This window comes from Amblyomma maculatum, chromosome 2, assembly GCF_055883805.1.
Source record: "Amblyomma maculatum isolate TAMU_Amacu chromosome 2, ASM5588380v1, whole genome shotgun sequence".
NCBI classification, from domain to species: Eukaryota; Metazoa; Arthropoda; class Arachnida; order Ixodida; family Ixodidae; genus Amblyomma; species Amblyomma maculatum.
Window position 1 is genome coordinate 198260715 of NC_139345.1, and position 11741 is coordinate 198272455.

At 45.0% G+C, this 11741-nt stretch overlaps 1 long non-coding RNA gene across 1 annotated transcript; it reads right to left on the reverse strand.

The window, feature by feature from the left end:
• Positions 1 to 202: 202 nt before the first annotated feature.
• On the reverse strand, positions 203 to 1195 carry LOC146200881 (uncharacterized). The gene is made up of 2 exons (XR_014704856.1): positions 1102 to 1195; positions 203 to 533 (listed from the first exon to the last, which is right to left on the reverse strand). It is a non-coding gene; the product is annotated as an uncharacterized LOC146200881 (long non-coding RNA).
• Positions 1196 to 11741: the final 10546 nt, after the last annotated feature.

Below are 11741 nucleotides of genomic sequence, written 5' to 3' on the forward strand. Positions count from 1 at the left end.
CCAAAGCTGAACTTGGTTCTTGCACATGCTATCAACAAAATGTACACCAAAGAGATAGTTATATCCCAAAACCACAGAAAAAATTAAGACTTGGACGGCTTTTCAGCAGTATGCTATCGAACAAGAAGCAGTAAGAATGTGCACATTGATCACTTGTGGCTTATATCAAAATCATGACCGCGAGGGACAATCTCAAGTGCAGGTGATCAAGTTGTTCCTGTCCGAGTTAATATAAACGTTGCACGTCCTCTTCCTTGTACTTGTTGATGTTCCTGCTGCGATTACCATTTGCAGGTGGCGTCAATGTCATGTGATCTGCACACACTACAAGCTGTAACGATCTTCAAAAAGAGCTGTCCATCTGCATAGCACTTCACATCTGATGTGGCCGTCCAGGGACAAGGCGTGGCCTCCCAGATTATACAAGCCTAGCAGAAAGGTTAATGATGTTGAATATGGCCCCAGGACTTCTCGCCCACATGATGACTCGGAGCGGAAGTGCTGCAACGGCTGCACAAGGTGCACACGATCACCTGCAAATGTTTAGTGCCTAAATTATATGCAAATAAAATATCAAACACGCATGGCACAGGAACATTCAAAATCATCAAAGCTGCAAGCTAAGCTGCGGTAAAGTGTAATCTATGAATGCTAGAAATGGTCAGTGCAAAACCTAAACCTAAGTGAACCATTTCCGTAACAGGTAAAGTCGGCTTGGTGGCGGAAATTGTATTGTGACGGCTAACTTTTTATTTTTTTTTTTTGCAAATAAAGGAACGACTTATATCAGGCGATTTCACTTGTTTTTCCTTTCTCGGTCGTCGAAACCATTAACCAAGAAATCTTGACAACTACGAGCACACTCAGTTTGTTTTTTTTTTTTTTAAGTTCGTGCAGTGTAGAGAGGTTGAAGAAAATTATAATGCGTGGTAGAAATAGACAGCTAAAAGCAACGCAAAATGCTGATTAAAAATATCGGATTCGCCGCATGCGTCCTGTAAGTATTCCTTTAATCTTCAATCATTTCCCGCCTGCGCACAACTTGAATGCGAATGACGCTGTATGAACAGTCACCTTTGCAGGTTTTCCTATTGCACACACCTCTGTGATGCTCGACGTGCTGCACCATTTCCAGCAGATTGACTGCGTTGCCTTGCTGGTCGACACCCATCGAGAAGCCCGACACATTCCGGGAGCTCGTTGCCCGGCCGAACGAATACATTTCGTGCCATCCAACATCAGAGGCGTTCACCACTGGCGGTCCCACCCGAAACACCAGTAGCTTAACAGTTCAAAACTCCGAGCGCAGGGCAATTCTCGCCTCGGAGCTTGCAAAGCCGCCACACCACACTCCTCGTCAGATGACTGATCTGACTGTACTGACGAGCTATCTTTCAAGACAATTTGACAGCATTGCTGTGCTGCAGCAAATCCTCGATCACTACTTGCAGAAGACGAACGGCACGAAGACCACTCATAAGCGTACAAGTTCTTTCTTTCCTCCATGTAAGCTATAGTGAACTACAATATATTCTAGTTCACTATAATGTAAGCGTACCTCCCTCCATGCCTCCCTTCATGGCCGCCGCCATTGCTGGGTTATCATAACCGCGCAGACCAATGATTTCTTACCATGGGAAGAAAGGGTTTGAAATAAGAAAGCAGTTAGCGCCGTCACGCGGCTGCACGCTTCTGCCCCCATTAGAGATTGTCTCAAGCGTCTTTTATTTTATACGCGCTCATAATTTGCCTTTCTATTGCGTTTAAAAAGCCATACAAGGTGTATATAAAGTTATCCTTTTACTTTTAATAACAAGCTAAGAAACTACGGTAGGCTAACGGCTGCATAAATCAGCTTGCCTGTCGCCATAGTCTCATTAGCATAATTCGGGTACCTCGCCACTCGGCGAAATTATGGCGGCCAAACGTCAGCATTTTCGGTAATGGCGGCACATCAGTTACGTCATGACGCGTCAATTTGACGTAATCTAAATATGCTTGCGTATCACGTGTTTCACGTGACATAGCTCCAGCCAATCAAATTTGAGCATCCGCTCCTTCCCAGTATGCCATTATTTTCATCACATTGGTTAATCGAGCGTAAGTGTTCTCCAAACCACCATCAGTAACTTCGCTTCCACTCCAAAAGCATTCGTATTTTTCATCCAGGCAACAAGGATAGCTCCGGTTGAAATCAATTCTCACGGCTACGTCATTTTGACGTAACCGCTAAAAGTGTTTGCCTCAACTGATGGTTTCGCGCCTCAAGTTTGAAGCACGTGACTCTTTCCAGAGCCAATCAGAAAGACAATATGGCATCGCCAGGGGAAGGCGAATATCGAGGATCGGGCCCCTGGTCCGGCATATATCCCAACATAGAGCCAGACTTGCACAGCTAACATAGACGATAAACTGGCCGTGCCGCTAGTATCACATATTGGTATTTATTGGCACGCAACGAGGCTTCATTGCCACTGCCGCTGTTAAGCCACCTTTAGCCATGCAATATTATTTCACCCTTGGCATTTACTTACTGCTGCCATTTCCTTTGAATACCTGTTAGTCCGACAATCCGCCTTTTGCAAGAGGATGTGGCGCCATCATGCGGGAGCGGACGAGAAACACATTGGACGGCGGTGTAGCAGACGACGCGAAAGCGCACCATACAAAATGGCCACGGCAACGCAGGTAGAAAGAGCAAGCTCGCCCCTTTTTTGGCCTCGGGGCAGAAAGTAGTGACAGTGATTGCAGTATATCATGTTCACGCAATATGAGTAATTGTTACAGCGTTTTCACAATCAACTCATAACGCACGCATACACTATCTTCGTATTGTAAGAACGTGTAGCGCGGGCCGTGTTCGACGCCACAGAATGAGACGCTCTCCGCGTGCAGGTTTTTAGCAGACAGGAGAGCTCGGAGGCAGAGAGAGAGAGAGAGGCATCTCAAAGGGCAAAGCAGCCAGTGGTTTGCTGATGCTGCAGAGCTAGGTGGAATCGCCTCCTGTGACTTACTAGCGGCGCATATGCGCGGGGTGTCTTGAGTTACCGAGCACAATGCGGTCACCGCGGCGCCGGCATGGTGCAATGGGCGTCGCTTCCTCCTCGCGTCATCTACAAGCGTGCAGCTATAGGATTTCATCTACGAAGCTCGGCAAAGAGGCACTTATACACACCCCCTGAAAAGGGCATTGTCCCGGCCAGAATACACACCTGCAGGAAACGTGCGACATTTTTCTGGCAACGGATGACTCAGCGCTGTAGCCGGTTTCTGTCCTCAGGAGTCAGAACGGATGTGGTCGCAGTGATGAAAAGGTTCTCGGTTCACAGAGAATGGTCATTCTGTTGTGAAAGGATCCACAATCTTTCTGCCTCCGCCGCGATTTCTGCGGAATGAACGACTTGGTGACAGATGTGCATCTCGGTCAGGAACCAACGCTGTTCTACGTTCAGAGTGATCCACTCTGCAAGTGAACGAGCATGAACCCTCCAGGAGACTCATTTGTGCCGGGCGGTTTCCTTGCCATTGCAAACGGTTGGACGAAGACGGCGATTATCAAGCTCCCTAACGCAGTGAATCTGATTGCGTACACCAAAGGAACAAAATTCAAATGCTTTGGTGTTCATGAAGGCGAGAATTTAAGGCAAAAAATATACTATGCGTCGTGCAAGACTGTCAAGTGCGTCATATGCTCCGAGTGGCATAAACTCAGATACTACAGGTATGTATGCATCTAAAGGAAATGTGCATGATGAAAAGTACCTACTGGAGTTTGTACCCAGCCTGTAATGCACCAGTGATAGCCGCAACGAGGATTTATTCGGTGCGTGATTTCTTTAGTTGTCCCGGGGCCTGATGGCGATGTATTTTATCGTTTCTTTTCTTTATGTGCGAAAGGGGTAAGTAGCGTAGATGTCACAGGCGGCTGTGTGCGCTAGGCCGTAATATTTAGCATGTTTTATCGAGACTGCCAACTGACTAACAAGAAACAAAGGCGGCGTTGTAATGCATTGCCGTTCGCGAGCCTCATGATCAGCTCAACCACTTGGCTCGCGAAAGGCGGTGCATCACAACAAACGACCAATTTGTTTTTATTTTTAGTCAGGCTGCAGTCGCGATAAAACATGCTAAATATTACGGTCTAGCGCATACAACCACCTGTGATATCTGCGCTACCCGGCTCCTTCGCACATAAAGAAAACAAACGAAAAAATACATCGCCATCAGGCCCCGTCGCAAATAAAATAAACACGCGCCGAACAAATGCTCATTGCGGCTATCACTGGTGGGTTACAGACTTGGTGCAATCTCCGGTAGATAGTATCATCATGCACATTTCCTTTAGATGCATACATACCTCTAACGAAGTGTTTTTCGCACAGTCGAGAGTACTCAGTCGGTTGCTAAGGTCGGCCATTTACATCTTGACGCTTGGTGGCCCTAATTCAAGCTTCACGTCGTTCTTGGTCGCGGCTCGCCGAAGGAAACCTGAAAAACCGCGTCTTGCATCTCGGCATGCCTAGAAAGTGGCAACCGTACGCGGCAGATGTGGTTGGCATCGCTTTCCCAAGCCTGTGACGGTCACCGTGCCGCCCGGTGTCGCTAGCCCCCGTGCACTGGCGACGCCAAGAAACGCCGTCGACGCCGTCCAATGTGTTTCCATCGGTCGCTGCTACGACTTCGCGCGTGCGCAGAAATTTCGCGCAAAAGGCGGATTGTGGTTTTTTTAAGCAGTAATTTCCCAATATACATCTTGCATGTCATCTGCCTAAGGAGCCTTGAAACCCATACTATTAAATGAGGCAAACACACCATTGTCCAAAAACATTTTATTGAGAGCTAATATGCATGTACATGCCACAAGGACATAAAAGGTCCAAAATGCAGTGCAAAATGGAGTGCAGGAATAGGAGGAATTGGGTACAGGGTTGAGATGGAAGGGGTTAGTAGGGGGTATTGGGAACAGAGTACTAAGCAGTACATGGCCAGGCAGTGCAAGGAGAGGTGATGGGGTGCAGTGTGCATTTGGTTCTGATGGAAGGGGTTGGGCATGGGTAGCAGAGTTGAGGCACTAGAGCCTTGTAGTGCGAGAGGTGTTGCAAGAACAGGAGGCTGGGTATAGGTGGATTCCAGAAAAAGATCCATCATTTCGAAAAGACAATGGATTGTGTTGAGCATGGTGGTTGGCAGTGAAAGGTGGATGGATCAAGTGATGAGGTTGAGGGGCCAAAGGAAATGTATGGCACAGGCAGTAACAAGGACACCCCACAGGGAGCAGAACGAATCAGAAACAGTTTGTTGAGGAGATTGGCCCGTGGGTCTTACAAATGGCATTTGCATAAAACAAGCATATACCACAATAAGATCCGAACACAGCTCCTTAGCATTTATCCAATCATATATTTGAAGTCTGGGTGCTCTATATGATTAAGTACAAAATATATATTGAAGGCTTATGGCCACACGTCCTTCTTTCAGAGCGTTTTACCATAGGGTTCTGTGCCTGCAAAAACATGCAGAATCTTATGACGTAGGAATGATAAATGTACCGTCTTTGCAAAAAGTAACCAGGTTGCATGTTTTGATTCTCGCGTCTATTCTGCAGCCAACATTGATTCCCAGAGGGTCACAACTTGTTGAGAAGTGAGGAGAGGAGCTCGCCTTTACTTTTCACAGACTTACAGCTTCAGACGTGGTACGAATACTCTGCTACCCGACCTAGAAATGGAACACGCAGCCTGGTTACTTTTGGCAAAGACGGTACATGCAAAATAATATGCACCCATATACAAAAGAAATATCTTTAGGAGCAAAAGATTTATTTTGGTGTACCAACAACTCCAGCTGGATGCTTAGTGTTGGTATAGAATTAGAGGTCCTGAAATATGAGGGTTCAGACTCTAGAACAATCACAGTTTAGAAAATCGTACAATAAGCAATATGGATTTCTATGCATGTAAAACCGGAATATATCAAAGACCAGCATTTTTCTGCAGTACACACCTTACAAGTACACATACATTACTGCGGCCAGAATAAAAAAAGCATTGCCCTCCCGGCATCAATCAAACTACCTACAATCGGTATGCTTCAATCAAACAAAAGCTAGCTGAGGGAGAAGTGTAATTGCAGATATTTTCAAGCCTATGCATGCATAATATATTCTCTAGATCAGTGATGAATGAGACACACTTGTTGGTTTACAACCATACCGCTTGAAATTCCAGCTTTTTAGTTCTTATGGCTTATTTCTGCACGCTGCATTCTACTATAAACAGTTGCCTTACTTATAATGTAGCAAGCAATAGGTTTCATGCTTGTTCGGCTAAAATTATTACAGCCAGCCTGCAATGAGCAATTGAGCAAGTACTAGAAATTTACTTTGTATAGGCTGGCAAACCCTATGATAGATCTTAGTACAAAGACTTCATACTTAAGTAAAATGCGTTGTCGGCCTAGTTGGCGTAGTACTTCAGACATCTTATAGTTGCGCGAACGAAGACACTCGCAAGACAGGATACAGGACGCGCGCTCGTCCTGTACCCTGTATTGCGTGTGTCTTGGTTCGCGCAACTATAAAGTGACTTGATACTTCCTTATCAGCTAGCAGCATATCAGTATACATTTTCCCTCATAACAGCTAATCATATGACCATACCATTGGCAACCTTCTATGTGCAAGATTACTTTCAGTTAGGAATACATGGATCCTTCCCATATCAAGGTACCAGGTGTGGTGCTCGGGCATCTCAGAATTCTTCAAACCAATTCGTGGTAGTTGTTGGTATAGAGAAAAGTAATCTGCCTCAATATTTGAGGCGAACAATTATTTTCACTGCTTGAGGACATCTTGAAATACAATGCTTGATGTGTCTATGGGATCACAAAAAAGACACATCTAGCATAACAGCGGTTTTTCATTTTCAACCAATAATAAGTGCCTTTTCAAACACCAGTTCAATCCTGAGGTGAAAAATTGTTTCCCATACATTTGTTCCAGAATCAAAATTTGTTAAGTCTCACAAATTATATTTGTTTTCAAAAATTGACAATATTTCGTACTCAAATTAACAATAAGATTGAGTCTGAAGAAATAGTTTTGTTTGCAGAACAAAATAGCACATATGCAAAAGAGCACCATTATCTCTCAAATGTAATGTGCAGTGCATGAACTGAAAGTTCACCTAAAATCACAAGTACAATGCTGCTAAGAGTCCAATCTATTGGCTTCTGGCTCAACCTGTTTTTTTTTAATATCTTGTCTGACAGAGAAGAATATTTGGAGTTAAGTAGCTAAGCAGCACAAGATCCACATGCTGCTCCAAACCATGACTCCTTAATGAACTTACAGTTGCAATTTGCTTGGTCAAGCGGCAGTGACTAAAACATCATTTTATAATACATGACAATTAAAAAAATCTGGGGGTCATTTTTGCTTTTGTTAAGACATACAAATAGCTGTCTGGCATGATTTTTGGTGTTGTCCTAGCATTTTGAGACTGCGGGAGATTTGCTAGGTTTTATACGTCTTATTTGGTTTCCAGAGGTAGCAAGTGCCCACAGAAAACGAAATATGAGTAGGGAATATAATGGGGTGACACCATCCCGAAATGAAACTAATGGACCAGTGATACAAACTGCGCACCCTAAATGTCATCACTGGTCACATCAAATGGAGAAAATTGTGTCTGAGTATCACAAATTTGAAGCCCAGGAGGTAAGTTGGTTGTGGGAAATGTATTTGGAAATGGGCACCCCCCTGAGGGGTGGGCGGCAAGATCACTGCCACCCATTATGGGGAAAGCCATAGCAAGTATTCAGGCAAAGCTGCACACATATAAGAGTAATAAAAGCACCAGCAATGCACCCCTGATTGAGCAGCTGTACTAATAATTTCCTCTTGTCTTGCATCCCACCCCTCCTGCACTGTAAGCAAGCCTGCTCATGTTTGCCGAACGCTGAAGCATAGGCAAAAACAAACAAATTGTTTTCTAAAAATTTCAAAATTTGAAAGAGTACTTCATGATGTTCTCCTTTCAGTAAATGTCTTGCTCTAGGTTTAAACAATAAGTTTATTGCAGCTGCGAATAAAGTGAATTGCGAAGTTAATGGGAAACCTCAAAGGCTTGGGGAGAGATAACTCTTTATAATAGTTGCTTTGAGCAAAGTAAATAGTCTTACTTATGCCAGTCATATTATATCTACACGGTTGAAGCTGATGTAACCAACCAGCAGTGTACAAGCAATCAGTAACGGCATTTCAGGACGAGAAAGATGAGGAGGAAAGGCAGGGAGTTTTACCGGTAAAAGCAGCCGGTTTGCTACCCTGCACTGGGGGAACGGGATGAGTGGATATAAAAGTTGTGAGAGAGGGATAGTTGAAGTTAGTACAGTCACATAACAGACACGCCACATCACATCACGTCACAGTCTTGTCATAGCAAACTCATAGTCTTTCGATTAGGCCTGAGCTTCTCATAAAGCGGAGCAGTGCCTGGGAGGCCTTCACCGCAGAAGAACGCCGTGACCAGGGATCAGGGCATTTCAGTATGAACAAATACACACAGTGCAGGCAGCTGTAATGAGGGGAGAGTGGAAGGTAAATAGCCTGAGGAATATTGAATGGCTTTCTTCTCTGCAACCTCAATACATGCTTTCTGTGATTTCTTGTAATACAAACATAATCAATTACGCTAAATATTTTATCGCTTAAAGCCCCTGTACCTCTCATGTCGAGTGTTAATAGAATGACAACTACTTCTTCATTTCAATAAGCTGTCTGTCATATATGCTATTACACCACAGGTTCACTCAATCTTGCCTCAATTTGAAATGGTCACGTACTTTTGAAATAAAGCACCGAAATATAGCACCAGCTTTTAAAGCACTGCCAAGGCTACAAAGGATATTATTTTCTGCATACTGTGGGCAAGGCTCCCGAACAGTAAGTTTTGAGCTGGAAAGCAAGCAAAAATAAGATAGCAATACTGAACTCCAAGCTTTGATTTCATGAAACTTGTTGCACTTCTTTCCTTGGCAGTCTCAAAAGAAAATAACGGTAGAGTGAGTGTAAACCAGCAGAGCATTTAAAGCCAATATATAAATGCAAAACAAAGGAAACATGTCATGTACCTACCAAGGCAGTGTTTCTTTACAAACAGCATGTTTCACGGCAAGGCTCCCACAGTTGTTGACAGGTTATATGGCACCAAAACTTGATATATTGTCTGCCTCCTGTTAAGGCAGCACCCCTTCGATGGCAGATTGCTGGTGCAAAAGCAGTGTGAGGACACAAGTGGAACCGCTAGGCTGCTGACAGTATAGAGACAAGAGCCCTAAATGCAGGGAAAGAAATTCTCCATTAAATCAATGCTTCTAAAACACGATAACAGCGTACCACTCCTCTTCCCTGTTTAGTTTACCTACAGTTTCCATTCAAATGTGTCTCAAAAAATGGACTGCTCGCAAATCTATGTTACACATGGAATAACATGGCTGAGCCAGCGCGGAGGGGCGATCAGTAAGCATAACGACCGGAAAATGCATACTGAGGTTCAGTGTAGTCCTGACGCTGGTGAAAATTGCGAGGGTGCGAAAAACAAAAATAAAAGCTGGCACGGACGCCAAGCGTGCGCCACCCAACCGACGCGACTAGAGGTATGCACGGGCCTAAAGTTTCAGTGCGACCCGGACCCTATGCTACCACGGAATTTGCCTGATCCTGCCCGGCTCTCAGATTTAAGGTTCGGCCCCGGCCCGACATGCTATAATTGCAGTTGAAGCGACGATACAGTAAGAGAAAAACAGGCAACAATCCCTGGTGATGCGTCGCGCGACGACGACGCCAACGCCTGTCGCTGTGCATACCGCACGGTGCGAAGGACCTGTCAGCGACAGAGACGCGATTTCAGCGTTGCTTTGTTACCGCTGCCTCGTCGTTGGGTCAAGGGGAGTGCAGTGGCGCAATGTATAGTTTCTTCCACTAAACAGCATGAAGTATGATAAAAAAAATGCTGAAATTTCTTCTAACGCATTGCGTTAAAAAACAAGTACAAGCGCAGCGGTGTGCTGCAGCACTGCGATTCAGATATGATTGCAATTAGTGACTTTCTCCTGCTCTTTTCAGAAATTAGCAGGATCTAGCCACACTAGCCTTTTTTTTTCCCTTAACTACCCTACCAAGTTCTTATTAAACGATCTCGATGCGCTCATATACGCACGCGTCAGACGAAATGAGCATCTGCAGGTTCTTTACTCATGCCGGATTAGGCAAACAAACTTCGCTTGCAAAAAAAAAAAAAAAGCGAGAATGAAGGGTGAGTGCCCCCAAAGCCTTTTGCGATTTGCTGTCTTGCGAGCTGCTTCCAGGAGACACGCGAAATTTTTCAAAAACGCAGACCCTGGGCGACAGCGACGAGCGGCAATGCTTTAGCGGCCCTCAGCCCACTGCGCGCCGTGCCGCCGCGCGACTCATGCGGTTGGCACTGCGTAACGCACTATGGCCGCATCTGTGCCTTCACGCTCCGTGGTGTTGTGTTTATTGTCGTTCTATGCGTTAGCGCGATGAACCACTATGAATAACCAACTAGGCCCAATTCTCGCCATTTTACCTTCACAAACACTGCATGTTCTTGGGATCGGGGTGTACGGGCCAGCCCGGACAACACGAGAAAATGCATACTTGCCCGGTCTCCGCCTGAGCCCAAGGGATCCCCAGCGGCCGAGCCACGCGACGGCTTCGCGTAAAAACAGTAACGTTATCACTTGCAATAAGCTGCAAAATGATCAGAATCAAGTGGCGGACACTCGAGAATCACTTTTGAAAGTTGACAAGGTGATAAAGATACTAAATGAAGACAAATCTCCCTAGCACATGGCTTGCGCAGTCTGCAGCAGCAATGAAATGTAAGACAACGCTTATAATGTACAAATTGCTCATTCTAAGAGGCTAATATTTTGTTCCAATATACACAAAGGCTTTAAAAAATAGTAATGAAAAATTTCCACACTTAAATGGAATATTTCTTGAAGTATTTTGAGTGCGCAGTGCCACCGAACGCCCGTTGGATGGACGGAACGGAGCGCCCTCTTTGATACAGAATGGCAACTGTCGCCATCATACTGGCTAAGCGATTGCCGCGCTATCCCCCAGTAATCGCTTGTTATGCAGAAGTGCGGCTTACTTCTCTAATTGGTGTCCGGTCCAGTACCTTCCGTTTAGCAAGCGGTTCCTATATGGTAGGATTTGAACCATTCTTGAACGATGCGCTGCTACTGCTGCTCATCCATGTGGGGCTCGGTGCCAGCAGCGAAGCGCATCGTCACTGTGGAGAGACGCTTAGCTGTTTGGTTTAACATACCCGCACCTGTTCAAGTTGTATTTTGTGAATGCTGTGTTTTACTACGAATACTTTCCGTACTTGTAGCGTACCATCAAAAATGTTTTCATACAATGGTGCTCAATCGAGCGGATTGTTCCAATCAGCCTTAAATGAGTATTTGAAGCAAGTTTGTTGAAAATTACTCTGCGCAGGTAACAGAAGTTTGAGCTAAGCGTCTCAGTACCACGACTTACCACCTCCTTGTAAACTAGTTTTCATAAGATGCCTAAAGTTTCTCTCATAACGGCCAGTTGTATATCCGCACCGTCAGCTTCATTCTATTTGCAAGATTAGTCCTTTGTTGGCCCGATTCATTAGGCGCTTGTTTCTTTCTCAAAGTCTTGTTTCTTGCGTATATTT